Source organism: Canis aureus, chromosome 18 (genome assembly GCF_053574225.1).
Source record: "Canis aureus isolate CA01 chromosome 18, VMU_Caureus_v.1.0, whole genome shotgun sequence".
Taxonomy (NCBI): domain Eukaryota; kingdom Metazoa; phylum Chordata; class Mammalia; order Carnivora; family Canidae; genus Canis; species Canis aureus.
The window spans coordinates 35,706,811-35,727,822 of NC_135628.1; the positions used below are offsets into that span (position 1 = coordinate 35,706,811).

The 21,012-nt window shown below is 34.9% G+C and overlaps 1 long non-coding RNA gene across 3 annotated transcripts in view; it reads left to right on the top strand.

Moving 5' to 3' along the window:
* LOC144288341 (uncharacterized) overlaps positions 1 to 21,012 on the top strand; it is a 164,484-nt gene that overhangs the window by 16,656 nt on the left and 126,816 nt on the right. For all 3 annotated transcript variants that reach the window (XR_013356290.1, XR_013356288.1, XR_013356289.1), the window contains exon 2: positions 3,453 to 3,514. This is a non-coding gene — a long non-coding RNA (uncharacterized LOC144288341). The remainder of the gene's footprint in view (positions 1 to 3,452; positions 3,515 to 21,012) is intronic.

The window sequence follows — 21,012 nt, forward strand, 5'->3', positions numbered from 1 at the left end:
GAAAGGATGTGGATTAAAAGGAAATGGATATGTCTTTATGATAAAGAATGACATGATACCATGTACCATGATAAATGATGAATCACTAAATTCTACACTTGAAACTAATATTACATTGGTGTTAGATCACTGGAATTTAAATAAAAACTTGCAAAAGAAAAAAAAATGCACCCTGAGGAATCTTTGTTTTGTTTTTGTTAAAGCTTTTTTCTTTTTTAAAGATTTTATTTATTTATCCATGAGAGATACACAGAGAGAGAGAGAGAGAGAGAGAGAGAGAGAGAGAGAGAGAGGCAGAGACCCAGGCAGAGGGATAAGCAAGCTCCATGCAGGGAGCCCAATGTGGGACTTGATCCCGGGTCTCCAGGATCATGCCCTGGGCTGTAGGCTGTGCTAAACCACTGAGCCACCAGAGCTGTCCAGAATCTTTGTTTTGATGGAAGTATTCTGTATTGATTCTTAATGTCAACATCCTTGACATGATACTATATTATAGTTTTGTAAGCTATTACCATGGGGGAAAACTAGGTAAAGAGTACAATGTATTATTATAATATTCCATATTTTTTCTTACAACTGCAATATGAACCTACAATAATCTTGAAATAAAATGTTTAATTAAAAAATTAAGGTGGAATAAAAATATTTATAAAATGACTAGTTTCACATATTTTTAAACTTGAATTTCATTAAAATGGCTTTGATGTCTGACTGACAGCCACACACACACAAATATCATCAAGAGGTGATTTTTCATTGTTCAGGACAATTACAATGAGATAGTTTACAATTTTTATTTCTCTAAGTTTTAGTTTCTAGGATTCAATTGCTGAGGTCCTGAAAATTTAGCAAATTATTTTCTGCAAGATTGGATAATCTTGGAATCTATGGATAAAAACTATTTCTTTATTTGTTTATTTAGCATTTGATTGGATAAAATAAGATTTTCACTTTAGATATTTAACTGTCAACATTTCTTGGGGTACCCGGGTGGGTCAGTTGGTTGAGCCTTTGGCTTGTGATTTCAGAGCAGGTCATGATCTTGTGGGTTGTGAGATGGATCCCCCTGAGGAAAGAGCTTTGAGCTCTTTGAGAGATTTTTGAATCTTTGAGAGGTTCTCTCCCTTGTCCCTCCCCCCACTTGTGCATGAGTGATCTCGCTCTCTCTCTTTTGAATAAATAAATAAATCTTTTTTTAAAATGTCAGCATTTGTTTTGTGCAGATCTTGCATCTATAAAAAAAGGCAATAACAAAAAAAAAGGCAGTAACATTTTTTCCTAATAAAGGATATCATCCATATTTAGTTTTATCTTGAATATATTCTATGAATAAATAAAAACAAATTATATTTGAACTAGTCACAGATCTGTGGAGTTAGAGGAGACCATACAAAGTCATTTAAAGATAGCATTGCTCCTCATTTTCTAAATTACAGGAAAAAAAATTAGTGATTCCAGTAATGAATAATGCAGGCTATTATCACCTTTTCAGTGAGCAAAATTTTCTTTCTATGCAAAATACATAAATCTGGAGAAATGATACAGCAGTGGTCCTGCCTTATAAAGAAAAGAGCGCTCACATTCCAAACATTTAACAGCATATCTGTAGGTATTTGTGTATACATGTTATACATATTCTTTATGTAGGTGTTTGTGCAATACATCTTATATCTTCTCTCTCTCTTTTATGTATATATATATATGATTTTCATTTGTGGAAATTTCTCTTTTTGTGCTTTTCCAGAACTCAGTTGAGCTGTTGTAGCTACAAAGGTGAAGTAGAGACTTAGTGGCACTTTGTCTCAGAAATGCTATTTGCCTCATAACACAATGGGCTCTATTGTAAAATCAGAAAAAACAAGCAAACGAATAAATACACCCTGGGACATCTGAGTGGTACAGTCAGTTAAGGAGCCAACTCTTGGTTTCAGCTCAGGTAGAGATCTCAATATTGTGAGATCGAGCCCCGTGTTGGGCTCTGTGCTTATCATGGAGTCAGCTTGGATTTCTATCTCACCCTCTTCCTCTACTCCTCCCTCCGGCTCTCTCTCCTTCTCTCTCTCTAAACATAATAACTAAATCTTCAAAAAAAATCCTTGAACCATAAAACCATAATCTTAAAATCCCATCTATTTGTGCAGGCTTTTTTTGTACCCAAGTTCATCAGACTGAAAGCAGGATCTGATTTCCCATAAAAATATGTGGAAACAATAATCATAACATCTTAGTGAAAGCTCTTTTGCTTCCCTTAAGGCTTCCTTTGCTTTCCCTACCTTTAAAAGTATTATTTTTTCTTATTTACAACTAGCAGAAAAATGATTTTTTTTTTTTTTTTTTTTTTTGCTTTCTTGGTTAAAAAGAGACCGGATTCTTTTTAAAAATGCTTTTCTCATTTCAAATTTTTACATGCATGGTGGTATTATTATCGGTTGTTCTGCTGGTGTTAGTTTCTAAAAATTGTTCTAAAGAGTTAAATTATATGGGACACTGCAGTCATACAGTAAAAATGTAATTATGATTTCTTAATGTTGTTTTAATTTGTAATAAATAAGTCTCCTTTTTGTGTTGGTGAATTTTCATTCACCAATAGTTTTGCAATAAGCAAAAACTATTGGAAAATTCATATTATCTTTCTCATATCTAAATGATTTTGGATTTATACAGTGCTTCCTTTTCTGAAGTTGATTGATTGATTGATTGATTTATAAATATTTTACTTATTTATTTATTCATGAGAAACACAGAGAGAGAGAGGCAGAGACACAGGCAGAGGGAGAAGCAGGCTCCGTGCAGGGACCGCAATGCAGGACTCAATTCTGAGACTCCATGAACAGGCCCTGAGCGGATGCTCAACTGCTGAGCCTCAGTTGATGCTCAACAACCCAGGCGTCCCATCTGAAGTTGTTTTAAAAATAATTCATCAGCTTTTTCACCACCGTTTTGAAGAAGAAAAAAATGATGTTTCCTTTGACTATCTAACCACTTATTGTTATTCCTATTTCTCTGTTTACAAAAAGCTAGTATATTAAAAGCATTGTACTTTTCAATTAGAGGGGAAAAATAAGAAAGAAAAAATCAGTTAGGTAATTTTGCCCAAAAATATAAGTTTAGGAATAAGATTGTTAATAGAAAACATATCATTCCATGCATCCTATCAACCAAGGCAAAAAGGAAAACGTTAAAAATTTCTTAAAGAATTATACTAGCTCACCAGAGTAAAAAATAAAGCGATAATACAGAACTGTTTGGGATGTGAATGTGCTAGAAATTATTACTTTCAATAAATCTTTTATGAAATCTACAGAAATATTCTTTTCATAGACTAGAGATTTTCTTAATATATATTCGAGGGGTTGTATGCAAAAACTTTATTCAGATATATCCTATGTTAGAAACCGAACTAAAAATGTGAACCTGATCTTTCAATTCTTATGTTATGTCCTGTTGTTTAGATACAGTCTAGACTCCGCTGTTCCCTTTTTGCGAACCAGTCCAACTCCATGAAGATGAAAAAGTAGGTATTGTTTATGGTCGTTGTATCAGCCTGGCCATTGGACCCCAGGGTTGGACTTGTTTAACAAATCAGACAATTTGCTGTAATGAGATGGCTTAAACACTCATTTTTGCCTATGTCTAAAATTCCTTTATATGGAAATAGAAACTTTTATTTCACTATTAAAGTAATGCATATAAAAGTAATTTTTTTCTAGAGAAAGTAATAATTTCCTCAATCTATCGCTAATTTTTGATGGAAGAGAAAACTGGTAGCAGGAAGGTGATTTGGGGGTGAGAGAAAAAAAGTAAACAAAATAGAAAAGGTATGTTTCTGTGGTCAGAGTCACGTAAAAGAATCGGCTGTATGCTTATTTTAAACTACACATTTCTGAATTGTATCTTCAAAGGTTCTGCTTTATTATGTTGGCCTGGGTTTTGGGTGACTCTTCTTTGGGCTGTCAATGCAAAGAGGCCATCAGTGGGAGGAAGAGCCAGAAGCAAAGGCCATTTTGACAGCAGGATCAACAGGTGAAAAATGGGCTCCACATACTCTGTAGTGGCCAATCACAAAAAAAGTCAATTTTCCCCCAGGAACATTAGTTAGTGGTTATTTCAAATTAAGATTGTATAACATAAAATATCCTTTTGAAGTTGAAAGTGTGTTCAATCTTCTCCTTAACTGCTAAACTTTATGAATGTTTATTATGTGCCAGGCAATTTTCTGAATATTTTTCATTCATTGGCTCTTTTATCCTTGGATTATTAACCATGAATTTGCCTTTCAAATATCACTTAATGAGAGAGATGTATTTTAAGAAAGTACATATATCTAATAACATATGACTTGATATCTGAGAAACATAACCTACCAGATACTAATTTTATAATGTATTTTACTGTTAACTAAATGCCAGAACAGTCTTAAAAAAGTCTAAGGGCTTCATGTTGTCCTTATTTACTCCTATAGGAGAAGCAGTAGGTATTCTACAATAAATTGATCATCCTTCTATTATTGAGGAGAGAAAAATAAAACAGAAAAAAATAAAGAGGAAATGGAAGGACTTGAAATATGCAGAAAAAAAAAATAACTCAAAAGGCAGCAAAAGCTAATGAGGTAAAATGACCTAGTTATAAAATCAATAAAGCAAAGATTGATGGACCTTCTTTTTGTTTTTTGCCAAAAGCACTAAATGAATAGGTAGATTAGAAATAAGACCAAAATGCATCAGCTAACTGATAGAATCATTTTGATATTGTGCAATGAAATAAAAATCTCCGTAATTTTTGTAGTTGCTCAAATACTTTTGAGTTAGGTTCATTATATCAAGGGCTTTAGATGTGCTATTTATTTTTCACATATCTTTTATCAGTTCATATTGTTTTTAAACACATTGCAATCTGTGGTACAGGTTAATCTTACTACTTGAAAGTTCTTTGTAAGTGAATTTTCATATCCTAAAAAAATATATTCTGAGCCTTACATAATGCAAGAAGATTGTAGTACAATCCATTTAAAATTGTACTACAAAATTCATTTTAAGTTTTAAATACTTAGTCCAAGATCACTTTTAATATATCAAATAGATGTTAAAATATCTATTCCTTCATATAGATTTGTCTTCTTTTTCAATAGCTACAATAGAGAAAAACAAAACAAAACAAAACAAAAAAAAAAAGGAAACTGATAGGATGAGGGAAAAAAATGCCAATTCTTGAATACATTATATATTCATATCATTTCCCCATATACTGTAGTCTATTGGATATAAACCTTATATTTTTAATTTTTCAATTTAAAGTTATTGTCTAATGGAATATTTTATTGGGTGGGTCAAGAAAATTTTCATTATGAAAATTTTAAGGAATAACTTTTTCAAATGTTAATAAATCACTTTCAAATATTAATAAATCACTTTCAAATTAATGTGTATTTAGGATACTTGTTTCTTTAATATTCTTTTCATTTAGTCATTGAAAATGCCTTTTCTTATCTCTGTAACTAAATTAAATCTACTCAAATTTATCTCTGTTAAACAAAATGAAACCTCAGATCTTTTTCTTTTTTTTTTTTAAGTTACCAGGCAGTACATAATTTTCAGTCCATCAAGGTCAGTTTTATATTTTGAAGAGAATAGTGGAGTTTGTTAACCAGATGGTGGATTCCAGGCATTCTTTTATTTCATATCTTGCATAATATTTAAGCTATATGTTTATAAAGCTTGAGACAAATTTATGTTAAAAAATAAATATCATTCCAATAATATGATTTTTAAATATTTTTAACCAGGAAAGCTAACTTTAATACATGTGAGAGTCTTTTAGAATATTTTTTGAGAGGCTGAAATAAGTTATTTTGAAAAAGTCATTTTAAACTGTTCAGTAAAGATCATGCAAAATAATATTAAATTATAAAAATGATTCAAGATATTCTTAAAATTTTTCAAGTTTCCTCAAAAGTTCACAATGATAATATTCCTTCTTTAAGATTGGGAACATAACATTTTTTCAGATATGCACGTTTTACTTACCTTTTTTTTTTTTAAATTTCCAAAGTGTCACTGAAAAAAAGATTTTCATCCAATTACTGAAGACAAAAATGGCAGGACTAAGGCAGTTGTTGCCTTGAGAAGGCTTGGCTTTGAACCATTCTGCACTTCATTATCCTCTAATCAAGCAGTCAAGTTTCCTCACCTCTAGAATTCACATTCTGCTGATTATCATTTAAGTACATTAATTGGTTACACTGTAATTTCTGGCTAGATTGGTATGAACAAAGAACTGTTACTGATGGCTCATTCACGGTTTTACTCCCTTTTGTGTAGTTGGCTGAGAGATTCCCTCCAGATTTCTCTATCATCACCTACATAGCTCTCCCACTGGCTATAAAATACTGCAGCAGCTTGTAGGTAATTGATCAGACAAGTGAACTGTAAAATATTCATTTTCTACTTCAACAGCCAGATAAATCTCTTGGGAAGAGGATGAAAATATTGCTTATGCACATCAGGGTCGGGAGAGTAATAGCAAGGTTGCTGATAAGCAGGGGTCCACTACACAGCTAATACTTAATTCGGTGCGATGCCAGAGACTGGAAGCATGCAGCATCCCTTTGCCTGAAGCTACAAGTCTCATTATACACTCAACCTGAGGCATCAACATCAGTGCCCTAGTCATGTTGCTCAAAGGATAGTGCTTCCTCTTTTAATTAATCAGGTTCATCTTGGCATAACATGCCAAATAGCCAATTAACACTTAGCTACTGTAACCAACATGCTAAACATGAAATTGCTAATGAAATCAGAGTTGGTAGAAAGGTAGATGTGCAAAGGAAGGGAAAACAGGTTGGCTGGGTGTTTTTTGTTTTGTTTTAATAGCGCCTGTGTTTGTTTGTTTGCTTTTCTTCCTGTCTCCTTCACTCAGTTTCTTTCTTTTCTGCCAACTTTTCAAATAACTGTCAAGCTGCTTTATTGGAAGTTGTTTGAAGTACCCTATACTCAAACTAGTTAAGCTAAGGCAAAAAAGTAGTACATTATTTTAATCCTTTGCTCTAGGGGTTTCAGTAGTAAAAAAAAAAAAATGCTAAGAGACATTTTCCTTGGTTTTGTCCCTATTTCATATCTATAACAGCTTTTTAAGGAGTCTCAAATCAGTGAAATATAAACCTGAAATCATTATTTTTTTTCTACAGTCATCACTTTCACCAGAGCTTTGATATATTTTCCTTTCCTGTCCTGTAATAGAATTAAGGCAGATTTTTAAAAACAGTCCAGAAACTTTGGTCATTAAGATGTAGCATACTTGATAATTTAAATTGTAATCATGGTTGCAGAATCATCTATTTCTTTCTCTGTAGCAAAAGCAGGGTCTTTCCCCCTTTCCGCTGAAGCATGGGTTCTTCTGTATAGATGAACTGGGAAGGAGAAGAAGGATGGGTCACAACTGCACTACTCCCTCCTTGTTCCTTGGACTTACCCTGATGAAATCCTGATGCCTTCTTTCTGGAAGGTGTCCAAAGGATGGTTCTCAGAAGAAAACTCTGGGATCCTGTGGAATCTCTTCACTAAATACCTCTCTATTGTAGAAGGACCCATTCTCACTCAACGCCTTCTAATGGTCTACTCATCTTCTGCCCTCCTCACATAGGCTCTCACTGAGCTCCTCCCACTTTTAGAAGGAATAACAGCAAGATAGTCCATGCTTTTGTGATGTTTACTTGACTTGTGAAGGGAAACACGTGTTCTGTTCCAGGGCATGGGACAGCTCCCCCATCACTCTTTCTCTCTCTCTCCATTACCTCCCTTCACTTTTCTCCCCTGCTTAGACAGGTATAGCCTTTGGATGCCTAAGCAGACATCCAGGTCGGGAGTGGAAAGAGTTTCCCCCTTACTTCAGGCACCACTAAGATTTTTGCTCTACAAGTCATTTTCTTCCCTCTATACTCAGTTGTCTTGAGATAGAAAAGAAGCACTCTCCTTCTCCCTCTCTCTCATCAACAAGGTAATGAGCTTACTGATATGTTGTTTAGAGAAACCCTGCAGACTCTCCCTCTCAGCCTCCTGTTAAAGAGTCAAGAAAGTTGTAGTGGGGGTATAAGGGTTCCCCTACCTCTTAATAAACTATGATAAATGTTCCTGGTCTCAATTTTTAGCACTTATCAGTGGTTTGTGAAGTACTGTTGTTTTTTTCTCTGAGCCGCACTGATAATTCTGGGGCAACAAGAAAAAATTCACTCCATATCCTTTTATCTATCTAATCTGTGCTAAGAAGCTTAATGGAAAACCAAAAAGCAATCAGAAAATGCCTGCACTGTCTTCCATCTGGCTTTATTCCTTATATAACAAAGGAAAATTGAAAAGATAGTTAAAAAAAGAGCTCCTTGTTTAAAATTGCATCTGGCTAGTGGAAGGGTCAGAGAGTAAGAGTTTTTCTTCCTGAAAGTGGAGTTCTCCTCTATCATCCTTCTCTTTCTATATGTTTCAAAGTCTAGCTTCAGCACAATAAACACTTACCTATAAACTTTTTTCTGGTTTATGTCATTTTTATATTTGTGGATTCAGTGATATTAGAGGAATGAAATACCTTGTAAACATTCTGATACTGGCAGGCTCCCTCTATTTTCAAAGAGGAAATCACTTATGGCCAACCAATTATATGTTTAGTTTCATTTAATTGTCATCAAAATTAATAGAAATCACTTCAACATTTTGTCAGCAAATAAGAATGGATGGCTGGATGGCTGGATGGGTGTAGTTTTCACATCTTCTCTAATTAAGAATATCAAAGGCAGGTAATTGGGGGAAAGAGCCACACTATTTGAGTAGAACCATAGTAAAGAGGGGGAGGATAGATATTGGCATGGCAGGCAGGTATCTGTGCAAAGGGGACCTACATTTTTTCTTCATAACATTTTATATTTTGTTGATATTCTACAATATATATGCCACTTATATAATTATTAAAAAATTAAGTTGTTAAATATATTTTTGAAGACCAAAAGATTACCATTATGGAGAAGCTTATGTACTGAAAAAAAGGGGATGACACTAAAATTTTAGCTCTGGCTAGTTGTAAGTAAAAGCAATTTAAGTGCTTTCTCCTTTTTTTTTTTTTTTTTTTACTATTTTTAATTTATTTTTCAATTATTTTGTAATGAACATGCAGGTCTTTTGTAATGAGGAAATTAATTATTTTTAAAATTAATTTTATTTTTTTCTGTAGCTCTTGAAGTGGTTAAAACTATAGGTACATTTTGCAGCTCTGTTGAAGGGGCATTAGACTACAGCTTAAGATGTATACTGAATATGCCAATATCATATAGTCAACAGGGTCATGGCCTCCTAGGGAAGACAAATTGAACACCACAGGGTTTTAATACTAAAGAAAGTACATTAGAAGAGATGCAACAGTGATGCAACAAACAAATCAAAGTTTCTTGGAGCAGAACAGTTGCTTAGTTGTTAACCTAAGTTATAAATGTTCTCATATATAGTAGCTTCCCATCATTTGAAATGAATTTTAGAGATAAAATTATAACCAGTCAATGCATTTACTTACAGGGTTTTTTAACATGCCCCTTAGAATCTTTTCAGAAACCACAAAGCCTACATGCCCCTTGAGATTTATTTCCTTCCACTGAAACACTTTCTGATAAAATAACCTTAAAGCAAGATATTCTAATTTCTTCTATAATTCTCAAGTCCTTATTGTTATTGCAGACATCCTTCTTTTTAATATTTTAAATGTAATATTTAAGGTATACAAAATGAAAAATATAATACACTAATCCATGTATTCATGTGTACCTTAAGAAAAATTAAAAGTTTCCAACAGACTTCCTGTTTCCAGTTCCTCATCTAAAGAGCCCAGAAGTCACCACTGCATCTCAACAAGTGAAAGGTTTAATAGATTGCAAAAGCAACAGTTCTTCCTGGATCCACATGGAACAGGAGGGCACAGGCAAATCACTGGTCCCAAGATCAGGATGACAGAGGCATATCTGGGGAGTTACAGCTAACTGGAAGAGAGACTCAGGAGTGGAAGCTGCAGGGAGAACTGGTAATAGGTAGAAAAACCTGAACCATTATTTGTGAATTGCTGGGGGCTTCGTGTGGACAACTTGAATTACAAACTACACAGGGACCCAGACATAGAGGAGTACCTACAATTTTATGTGATTTACCTTGGAGAGCTCAAGTGGGTTTTCACAGTAAATACCAGAGAAAAATCCTCTCTCACTTCCAGCAGGGAGAGAGGGAGAGATACCATTTTGAAACATGCCAGGGACACTCTTCTTAACAGGACCTCAGATGAAAGAAGTTCACAAGACCATAATCTGCTGAGGAATGATAGGAACCTAACTGACCTAGAGAAAGGGAAACCTCCAGCTCCAGTTGGGTCTAACCTTCAGTGAGAGAATGGAAATGCCAAAGGACAGCCCATCCTAGGCTTCCTAAGTCCACCTACCCGGGGAGAAAAAAACTGAGGACATTAGTGAAGTTCACAGTTCAGAGGCATAGACTCACTAAAAGACAGATATACTTTAAGATTACAGAATAATTCCCCTCCCCTGACACTTTATTACCACATTACAACAGTTATTTTTGCCTATACTGTCATGTCTGAATATTATGAAAAAATGATAAGGCATACCAAAAGGCAAAAAAAAAAAAAAAAAAAACAACAACAACAACAACAAAAAAAAACCCACACAATTTAAAGAGACAGCAGGCATCAGAATCTGACTTGGCAGGGATGCTAGAATTATCGGGTTTCTATTATTTGTATATCACTCAATTATTCTTTAGGTTGTTATGTGAGAGATTACAATACACATTCTTTGTGATTACAGTAAATTATAAATAAATATCCCTTTGACAATACGAGTACATTAGACTACTTTAATTTTATTTACTTCCTCCAATCTTTTGTGTTATTATTGTCATTTATTTTATTTAAACATATATTGTATCCCTCATAATATATCATTATTATTTTGTAGTATAGACTATTACTGAGATTGCCCATATATTTATCCTTTCCTCTACTTTTTATTCATTCTTGCATTGTTATGACTATCAATAATCATTTTAAGAACTCACCTTAGTCTCTTATTAGTGAATGTCTGCCGGTGAAGATTTCTGTTTTTGTTTTTATTTTATTTTAAGACTTTATTTATTTATTCATGAGACACACACACATACACAGAGAGAGAGAGAGAGAGAGAGAGAGAGAGAGACAGGCAGAGGGGGAAGCACGAAGCAGGCTCCATGCAGGGAGCTGGACATGGGACATGATCCCAGGTCTCGAGGATCAGGCTCTGGGCTGAAGGCAGGTGCTAAACCGCCGAGCCACCCGGGGTGCCCCTGTTTTTGTTTTTGTAAATGTTTCTTTTCACCTTACTCTTTAAAGAATTTCTTCAACGGAAATGAAATTCCCAGTTGGCTGGTTTTATCTTTCAGCAATCTGAAGATACCATTCAATTGTCTTTTAGCTTCCATCATTTCTTTTTTTTTTAATAAAATAATTGTTTATTGGTGTTCAATTTACCAACATACAGAATAACACCCAGTGCTCATCCATTCAAGTGTCCCCCTCAGTACCCGTCACCCACTCACCCCCACCCTCTGCCCTCCTCCCCTTCCACCACCCCTAGTTCGCTTAGAGTTAGGAGTCTTTATGTTCTGTCTCCCTTTCTGATATTTCCCACGCATTTCTTCTCCCTTCCCTTATATTCCCTTTTACTATTATTTATATTCCCCAAATGAATGAGAACATACACTGTTTGTCCTTCTCCGATTGACTTACTTCACTCAGCATAATACCCTTCAGTTCCATCCACGTGGAAGCAAATGGTGGGTATTTGTCGTTTCTACTGGCTGAGTAATATCCCATTGTATACATAAACCACATCTTCTTTATCCATTCATCTTTCGATGGACACCGAGGCTCCTTCCACAGTTTGGCTATTGTGGACATTGCTGCTAGAAACATCGGGGTGCAGGTGTCCCGGCGTTTCATTGCATCTGAATCTTTGGGGTAAATCCCCAGCAGTGCAATTGCTGGGTCGTAGGGCAGATCTATTTTTAACTCTTTGAGGAACCTCCACACAGTTTTCCAGAGTGGCTGCACCAGTTCACATTCCCACCAACAGTGTAAGAGGGTTCCTTTTTCTCCACATCCTCTCCAACATTTGTGGTTTCCTGCCTTGTTAATTTTCCCCATTCTCACTGGTGTGAGTTGGTATCTCATTGTGGTTTTGATTTGTATTTCCCTGATGGCAAGTGATGCAGAGCATTTCCTCATGTGCATGTTGGCCATGTCTATGTCTTCCTCTGTGAGATTTCTGTTCATTTCTTTTGTCCATTTCATGATTGGATTGTTTGTTTCTTTGGTGTTGAGTTTAAGAAGTTCTTTATAGATCTTGGATCCTAGCCCTTTATCTGATAGGTCATTTGCAACTATCTTCTCCCATTCTGTAGGTTGTCTTTGAGTTTTGTTGACAGTATCCTTTGCTGTGCAAAAGCTTCTTATCTTGATGAAGTCCCAATAGTTCATTTTTGCTTTTGTTTCTTTTGCCTTCTTCGTGGATGTATCTTGCAAGAAGTTACTATGGCCAAGTTCAAAAAAAAAACTTGTCCGTCCAGCTGGTCTTCTGGGGGAGGGGCCTGTTGTGCTGAGTTTCAGGTGTTAGCACTTGGGGGAGCTGCTCTGCCCCCTGCCTGGTGCAGGGCTCAGTGGGGGTTGTTTATCCCGTGAGGCCCCAGGAGGAACAGCCCCAGTGGCGGGGCCAGCTCTGCAGCCCTGGAGTCAGCCCCCGCAGGAACCCCGGAGCTCTCCGTCTGCAGGGCCTGGAGGCTCCGGGGCGGAGCCGCTGATCTGCTCAGCTGGGGCAGGAGCGTCCTCGCTGTCCTGGGCCCTCCCGGCCTCTGCCTGTCCCGGGGGAGGCCGGATCCTGGGCTGTGTCCCGGCGCCCTGTGCTCCGGAGCCTGTGCTGTTGGATTCGCGCTCCCGCCCCGCAGCCCCCGGGAAGCCGCCCCCGAGACCCCCCGAGCTGCTCCTGGAACCGGGCAGCCCCCTCCGCACGGAGCCTCTTCCTCCGCCCGAGCCCCCCCGATCTGCTTCGGGTCCCCCGTGCGCGCTGCAGCCCTTGGGGAGCTCGGCGCATCTCCCGGGGCGCAGGTGTCTGCTACTGTCCCGGGGAGCCTGAGGGCATCCCCGCCCTCCTGAGTCCTGCTCCACCTCCCTGCGAGCCCCTTTCCGCCCGGGAAGGTCGGTGCAGCTCCTGCGTCTCCGGGACGGGGCTCTCCTGTCCTGGGGACACTCGCCCCGGCCTCAGCCCGGCTCCTCGCGGGGCCCCTCCCCCTTGGAGGCCTTTTGTTTCTTTAATTCTTTTTCCCCGTCTTCCTACCTTGATAGAAGCGCGAACTCTTCTCACTGTAGCGTTCCAGCTGGTCTCTCTTTAAATCTCAGGCCGAATTCGTAGATTTTCAGGATGATTTGTAGGTTATCTAGGTACTTTGGTGGGGACAGGTGACTTGGGGACCCTACTCTTCCACCGTCTTGCCCCTCCTCTCTCCGCTTCCATCATTTCTGTTGAAAAATTGGGTTAGATCCTGTTTTTGCTACTTTGAAGAGAGTATGTCTTTATTGTCTGACAGTATTTAAGACTTACTCTTTGTTTTCAATTTTCAACAATTTTGCTATTTTATGTCTAGCATAGTTTGTTTTGAAGTTGCTTTGGGTTGATAATGCTTTCTCGACTATGGCTGGATGTCTAATTCAGAAAATTCTTAGCTATTATCTCTTTAAAAATTATTTCTGCCACTACCCTGTAATCTATTTCAGAACTGTAAATATATATATATATGTAACTTGCCATCTTATCTATGTTATACTTTTATGTATTTTCAATTCTTTTTGTTTTTGTGTCAGCCTCATATTTCCTACTATTCTTATCTATTTATTTTTGCTTTGTCTAATTGCTTTTGCTTTGTCTAATTGTATGTTAAATCTGTCTATTCTGTTCTTCATTTTAGTTGCTATGTATTTTAGGACTAGATTTCCATATGATTCTATTTTTCTAAATTTTCGTTTCATTTTTTTTCCATTTCCTCATCTCTTTTCTTCAACTTATCAATAACAGTTATTTTCAGACTGATTTCTTATATCTCCAATTTTTTGAGGAACAATAGATCTGTTTTTATCATGTTTTTCTTTTGATCCTGTCTCTTCATATGGCTAGCAATTTTTTATTGAATATAGTTACAATTTGGGAAAAGTAGTTTATCTCTGGACAATGTGTTCTTCATTGAGAGATTAACATTTATTTCTGACAGGTAGAGAAAAATGTATCTCCTTAATTTAATCAGAAAGTGAGCAGATTCAAGCTGAGTTTCAAAACTTTTGAAGCCTTATCTATTTACACTGAGCCCTAGAGTTTCTTAGGGAGTCTCAGTTTTGGTGAGCCCTAACCTCTAGTTTTTATCTCTCCTGAATTTGATAGGGCTATGTGCTTGGTTTATCTTTTCTTCTACTTACCTGTAAATTTCTATTTGGTGCATAGCCTCTCTTTCCCTTATGAGTCTTCAAATGCCACAAGGCAAAAACAGTTCTCAAACTGCTAGATTAACTTGAATGTATTTCCAGGTCTAAGAGATCTTGGTATGTCAAATTTGGTGTTTTAGTAGCTCTCCCATAACTTCAAAGCAATTCATTTTGCATATTATGAAATTTTACTAAATTCTCTCAGCAAATTAATCCATCACAGGCAAAAGTAGACTTTGTCTTACATTTTTTTCTCTAACATCTCAAAAGTCATTCTGGAAATTGTCTACACTGGAAGATCCACTGGGGAAAATAAAATGAATAGATCACCAATCTCACAACCCAAAACTCAAAAAAGATTCCTGATGGATTGCATCTTATTTATCATTTAGATACAGTATTTCTGACATAGAAAATGATGTACAATAGACACTCAGCATTTTGATTGAATTAAATTTTAATTTTTAAGTGAAAATCCTCATATTGTTTGCAAAGAAGGTCAAGATCATTTTAGCCTTTTCTTTGTAGACTCTCAGAGCTACTGAAATGATAACTGTAGTTCAATGTTTCTAATGGTATACTGGGACTTCCCACTGTAGTAATTTTTGTAGTACATTTCCTCACTCAGTCTAACAAAACCTCCTAAACTGACTGATTTCTTTAAAGCCTATTTTCTCCTATGAAATTGATTTTTGCTAATAAGATAGTAAGAATTAAATTTAACTTAGAAAACCTAAAGACTGCTTCAACACAGTCATTTTAAATATTTTTTATAATATATGGACTATATAGAAGTCAACCTTCTATGATTAGGGTGGAAGACCTAAACCCTTAATATTTTATCCTCTCCATCATACAAATGACAGGCTTCACCCTCCTGCTAAAATGTCCTTCTTGCATTGAACACAAATGCACCCCTGCTTTAAAAAAAAAAAAAAAGAAAAATATATAAAGGAAGGTAAAAAGAAAAAAGGAGGGAAAGAAGGAAGAGAGAAAGAAGAAATGAAGAGAGCAGCAATATGTTGCCTCTAGCAGAGCAAAAAGTTTTCAGTTAAGCAAGGTAATTGGTAAATCCTTTAATGTTTAGTTTAGATATGGGCTGATGATCCATGTATATTATTATAAGAGAGAAAGCCTGAAAATAATTTCTGTTCACTTTCTATTTTGACCTTGTGCTTTAACTTAGAAGTTGAAATAATCATTCCTTTCTAAACAAAGTGCCCACAACCATTGTGAAAATAGCCCTGATTAATACATGATGGCCCACAATTTGGTTATTCCAGCTCTGGCTTGCTTAGGAGTTTTAAATGTTCTCGCTGCAGGTACAAAGGTAAAGATAGGTAAGCACATGAGGGATACATTTCTGAAGCAGTTTCAATATTTTTTAAGGAAGCATAAAAAAAATATGCAAAAAACACCATGAATTATTTTTTATTCAACTTACTAAGTATAGAGGTAAGAATCATGTAAAATAAAGTAAATGATAAATTTGAAGAGTTAGAATTATATTTTAAACTTATTGGTGTTATTTCCTATGAGCTTAGTAGCATGAAAAAGTCTCTTTTAACCAAAACATTATATCCATAAGTTTCACTTATTATATCATATATGAAGCAAGAGAAATAAAAGTAGAAATGTTTAGCTTAATCTTCCTGTCTCTAAGTACAGAATGAAATAAAATATGATGTATTTAATATGCATTAATCACTATATCTTTTCTGTCCTCCTTTTCATTGATGATACTAATGAAATTCAGAAAAGACTCTTTTCTAAAATGTGCAAATGTCTTATAGGAACAGAGTTTTGTATTTTTTTAATGTCTCTATAACAGATACAAGACTGCCTGAGGGTTCTCTTTGAGAAATGAGAAGCATTAAAATAGTATGAAGAAAAAAGTATCTTCTTTCTCAGCCTGTCCATATTCCTACTTTAAAAAAATGTTTGAAAACAATTTCATTATTTGCAGTTATAATCAATGTACTTTTTAAAATTCAGTGTGAATGAAGAAAATGTAGTTAGACTCAAATGTTCATATTAATATAAGAAGTCTACACTTTCAAAGGAAAATATAAAATATAGTCCTAAAAGAGACCTGAGAGAATGCTCTCCCCAATTCCTTCCATTGATCTTAAACCTGCTAATCCCATTCTATCTTACCTTACAATTTAAAATATAGGTCTATGAGGTTAAAATCTGCTCATTAATTTTCATCTTTATATGCCCCTGGACTCTGAATCTGACTTTGGCTATGGTTCTTCCCTTCCATTGTGCTTCCTGGAACTCTTATTTTATGGGTCACAAACACCCACACAGTTTTATCCCATTGATGAAACTCTAGTTAGGATCCATGATTTTGATCAAAATTTGGATTTCTCTGAAGATACCATTTTCTAGACAACTTATTTCCTTTTGACTCTTGAATAAAGATCTCTGCTCATTTGAGATTCATGCCATATGGTTGATTTATGCTCTGCCATCCTCATCTCTCTCTCATTCTTATCAGTTTTTTTTTTCTTCATTTACTAAGGCTTTGGAGTTTGGTCTGCAATCTCACAATAGTGCAAGATGACAAAAGTGTCCATATAGTGACTGTCCAAAATCCAGGCTACTAGTGCCTTGATGTCCTTAATTCCCATGGAAATTCTGAAATTTACTCTTGCCTTTACCCATAAGGTCCTCATCTATGAAACTTGTAATAGAGAATATTCTTTCCAACAGAGAATATTCTGTTCTTCACTTCATCTAAACCTCTATACTGTTGTCCTTTTCATGTTTAATGAAACAATTTTAAATGTTTTTCATTGTGTTGTAATTATGGTATATCACAGTAAAATAGCATATGTTTACTGGTAATAAATATTAAGTTTACTTGCTTCCTTTGATAAGGTAGGAGAAATAGGCTTGACTATCTGTTAAATTATTTTTTTTTCTGAATTTTTCATTTTAAGACATTTTTTGCCATTAACTCTTTGGAGATTATCTTTGAACAAAAATGATCTCATCCATTCTAAATTGTTTTAAAATATTGAATGTTTATATATCAATGACTAACTGCATCTGCTTCTGAAGTTAAAGAAAAATAGTATGTGAATTTACTTTAAGTTTCTTTGGAAGAATATTTCTAACCTTAACCATCCACTAAATATATTTTAAATTAAAAAGCAAGTCAGATATTAAAATCAATCCAATTGTCAATTGCTTATCTGGGTAATCTCTGACCCAACTTCCAGTGTTTTAATAATCTCCAACAATTTCTGAATCACATATGATCACAAATGATGTGATAGAATCCAACACATTTTTAAGAGATTCTATAGTTTGCTACATGTTACTGTTGGAATTTAATACTATTTAAATGAGTTTGACAATATGGAGGAAACGAGAAGGAGGAAAGTGTCTACTAAAATAATCACATGAATTAATAAGTTATGAGTTAATATTGTTCCATGGATATTGACTGAAGACAATTTCTTGGGCCATAGACAAAAGACAGGGGGTCCCTGGGTGGCTCAGTGATTTAGCGCCTGCCTTGGGCTCAGGGTGTGATCCTGGAGACCTGGGATCAAGGATCAAGTCCTGCATCGGGCTCCTTGGATGGAGCTTGCTTCTCCCTCTGCTTATGTCTCTGTCTCTCTCTCTCTCATGAATAAATAAATAAATAAAATCTTAAAAAAAGAAGACAATCTATTACTCATAGTAATAAGTGTTAGGCAGAGTAACATCATTGCACTGTTTTCTCAGAAACCAAATCTTATAGAGTAGCATAAAGAGTCATGTAGAGCCTGCTCATGCAGAGGGCAAACCATAGGAGATGATTTCTAAATTTAGGAAACCTGCCATTTATCTAGCAAGCAGTAAGCAAGCCTATTATTTTCCATAGGGTAAACAGGCACAGTTCATGATTACTTGATGCGTTCCTGTGGTACATCATCTCACTCATCAGAAAAAAAAAAGTAAACTCATTAACGATTCTGAGAAGTAGCACTGGTGAACGAACAATCATGGCCTTTTGAGTCTGGACATTTAATCAGGGTGTGTGGGAGCAGGGACTATAGAAGACTGCTTTCCAAAATGATACCTTCCCTAACTTTAAAATTTTACAAATACTAAAATTAAAGACTTTACATATGTATTTAGAGGTATTCTACAAAGATGGACTATTAAGTAGATTTTGGATCTCTTTCCATTTCTCACAAAACTTCATCACCTTTAAACACTAAGTATGCCACAACAGTGTGCACTTAAATGTCTTCATTTTTCTCATTATACTTACTTCCCCGATTTTCATCTCTCATGTTATCTAAATTAATGAAGACATAACCATATATTTCATTCAAGTATTGCACAATTTTCTGCTTGTTAAGTTTTTTACAATGTTGTATAATTTGAACTCAGGGATATCATTCAATTCATTGAAACACAGGAAACTTTAAATAGCTTGTGACATTTTCTATGCACTTGTCACTATTTCTCCACCATCAGTCCTAGGATTTGTTTCTAGGATTTGTTTGCCTCAAGTAATCTTTTATTTCCATTTTTCTGTTTAGAGACACCCTTCCTGAAGTCATTCTTCCCAGTCTAATCTTGACTGGTTGCTCCAGAATTCGTTCTGTGTATATGATTCTGAGATTTTTTATCTCTTGTCATCCTGCAAATTCACTTTACTTTCTTCTGTTTGGATCCTCTAGCTTCTGAATCACATACTTTCCTTCAGTTATTCCTTCTTCAGTATTCTTTCTCTGCGGAGATCCAAATTTCTAACTTAAACTATTTCTCTATAGAAATTCTTTTAATATTTCTTGAAAAGTAGGTCTTTTTTTTTTTTTTAACAAATTCTCTTTGTTTATTTTGTCTGAGATAGTCTTTATTTCTTCATTTTCAAAGGCTAATTTCACAGAGTAAAGAATTGTAGATTGGTGGGTTTTTCTCCCCACTAACACTTTAAATATTCACTCTACTCTCTTCTTTTTTGTATGACTTCTCAGGAGAAATCAGATGCCATTCTTCTCTTTATTTCTCTATAGGTATGTTTTTCCCCACCTCTGGCTTCTTTCAGGAGTTTTTCATTTTTTATTTTCAGTAGTTTGAAATTATATGCCTAGGTGTAGTTTTTTAATTGTTTCTTAGTTGTTTGTTTATAATTTTATCCTGCTTGGTGTTCTCTGTATTTTCAGATCTGTGGTTGTTTTCTGATGTTAATTTGGGGGAAATTCTCAGCCATTATTGTTTCAAATATTTCTTCTGTTTCTTCCTTCTATTTCTGGTATCCCATTACACCTATGCTTTGTCTTTTTTAATTGTTCCACAGCCCTTCAATGTTCTGTCCTTTTACCTTCAGTCTCTATTCTCTTTGCTTTTTTGTTCTTATGGATTGTCTTGTTATATCTTTTACCTCAATGATTCCTTCTTCAGTCTTGTCCAGTCTACTAATAAGCCTATAAAAGACATTCATCATTTTTGTTACAATATTTTTTATCTTTAGCATTTTTTTTGGTTCTTTTTTAGGATTTCCATCTCTCTGCTTTAATTGCCCATCTGTTCTTGTAGCTCTTAGCATATTAGTCATAGTTTATTAAATTCCCAGTCTGATAGTTCCAACATCCCTGCCATGTCTGTTTCCAGTGGTTGCTCTGTCTCTTCAAATTGAGCTTTTTGACTTTTGGTAAGCCTTGTAATTTTTTCTTGACATCCAGACATAATACATTGGGTAAAAGGAACTTCTATAAATAAGCCTTTAGAAATGTAGGAGGCTTCTGAAAACAAGATATATCAGGCTATCCAGCTGAATCACTGATATGATATGCAATTTTGAAAAATATTTTTATAAAGATGCATTCAATTTAAGTAGAATTTCTATAGCCATCAATGTTGCAGATTAGATTAGTGATCTTCTAACATTTTGCACACTTTTCTAGAAAATAATTTTGGACAATGGTGCACACCTTTACACATTGTTGTTATCTTAATTTTAGCATACTTTGTTGAAATTTAAATTTCTACAAATAATGTAATTTCAAGTCTGTTTAGAGTATAGGTATGCTAAATGAAATTTTATCACTTTAAAAAATGTATTCAATGTATTTAGATTCCTCTAAATATTGTGTTAATTTAATATCCACCATAACCACCTAAAAAATTATATCAAGGCATTAATATTCTTTTTTTATAATTAAAAATTTTAACTGGTTACTTTTTCACTTAAAACTCATATTTTTTCCACTTCCCTGTAGAAAGTTACCCTAATATATTTTATGTTTCAATGTATTTTGTAATTAGTATAGTATACTGCAATAACTGTGCATATATACATTTATATTTCTTTTCATAAATTACAAAAGCAAATATATAATTTATTTTAAATTTCTGGGAAGTATAATACTCAAATCATTGAAATTTTTCTTCTGGATTAAATTATCATTCCAATTATTACTAGTATACAATTTATCAAAAAATAAATATATTGCCAATTTTGAA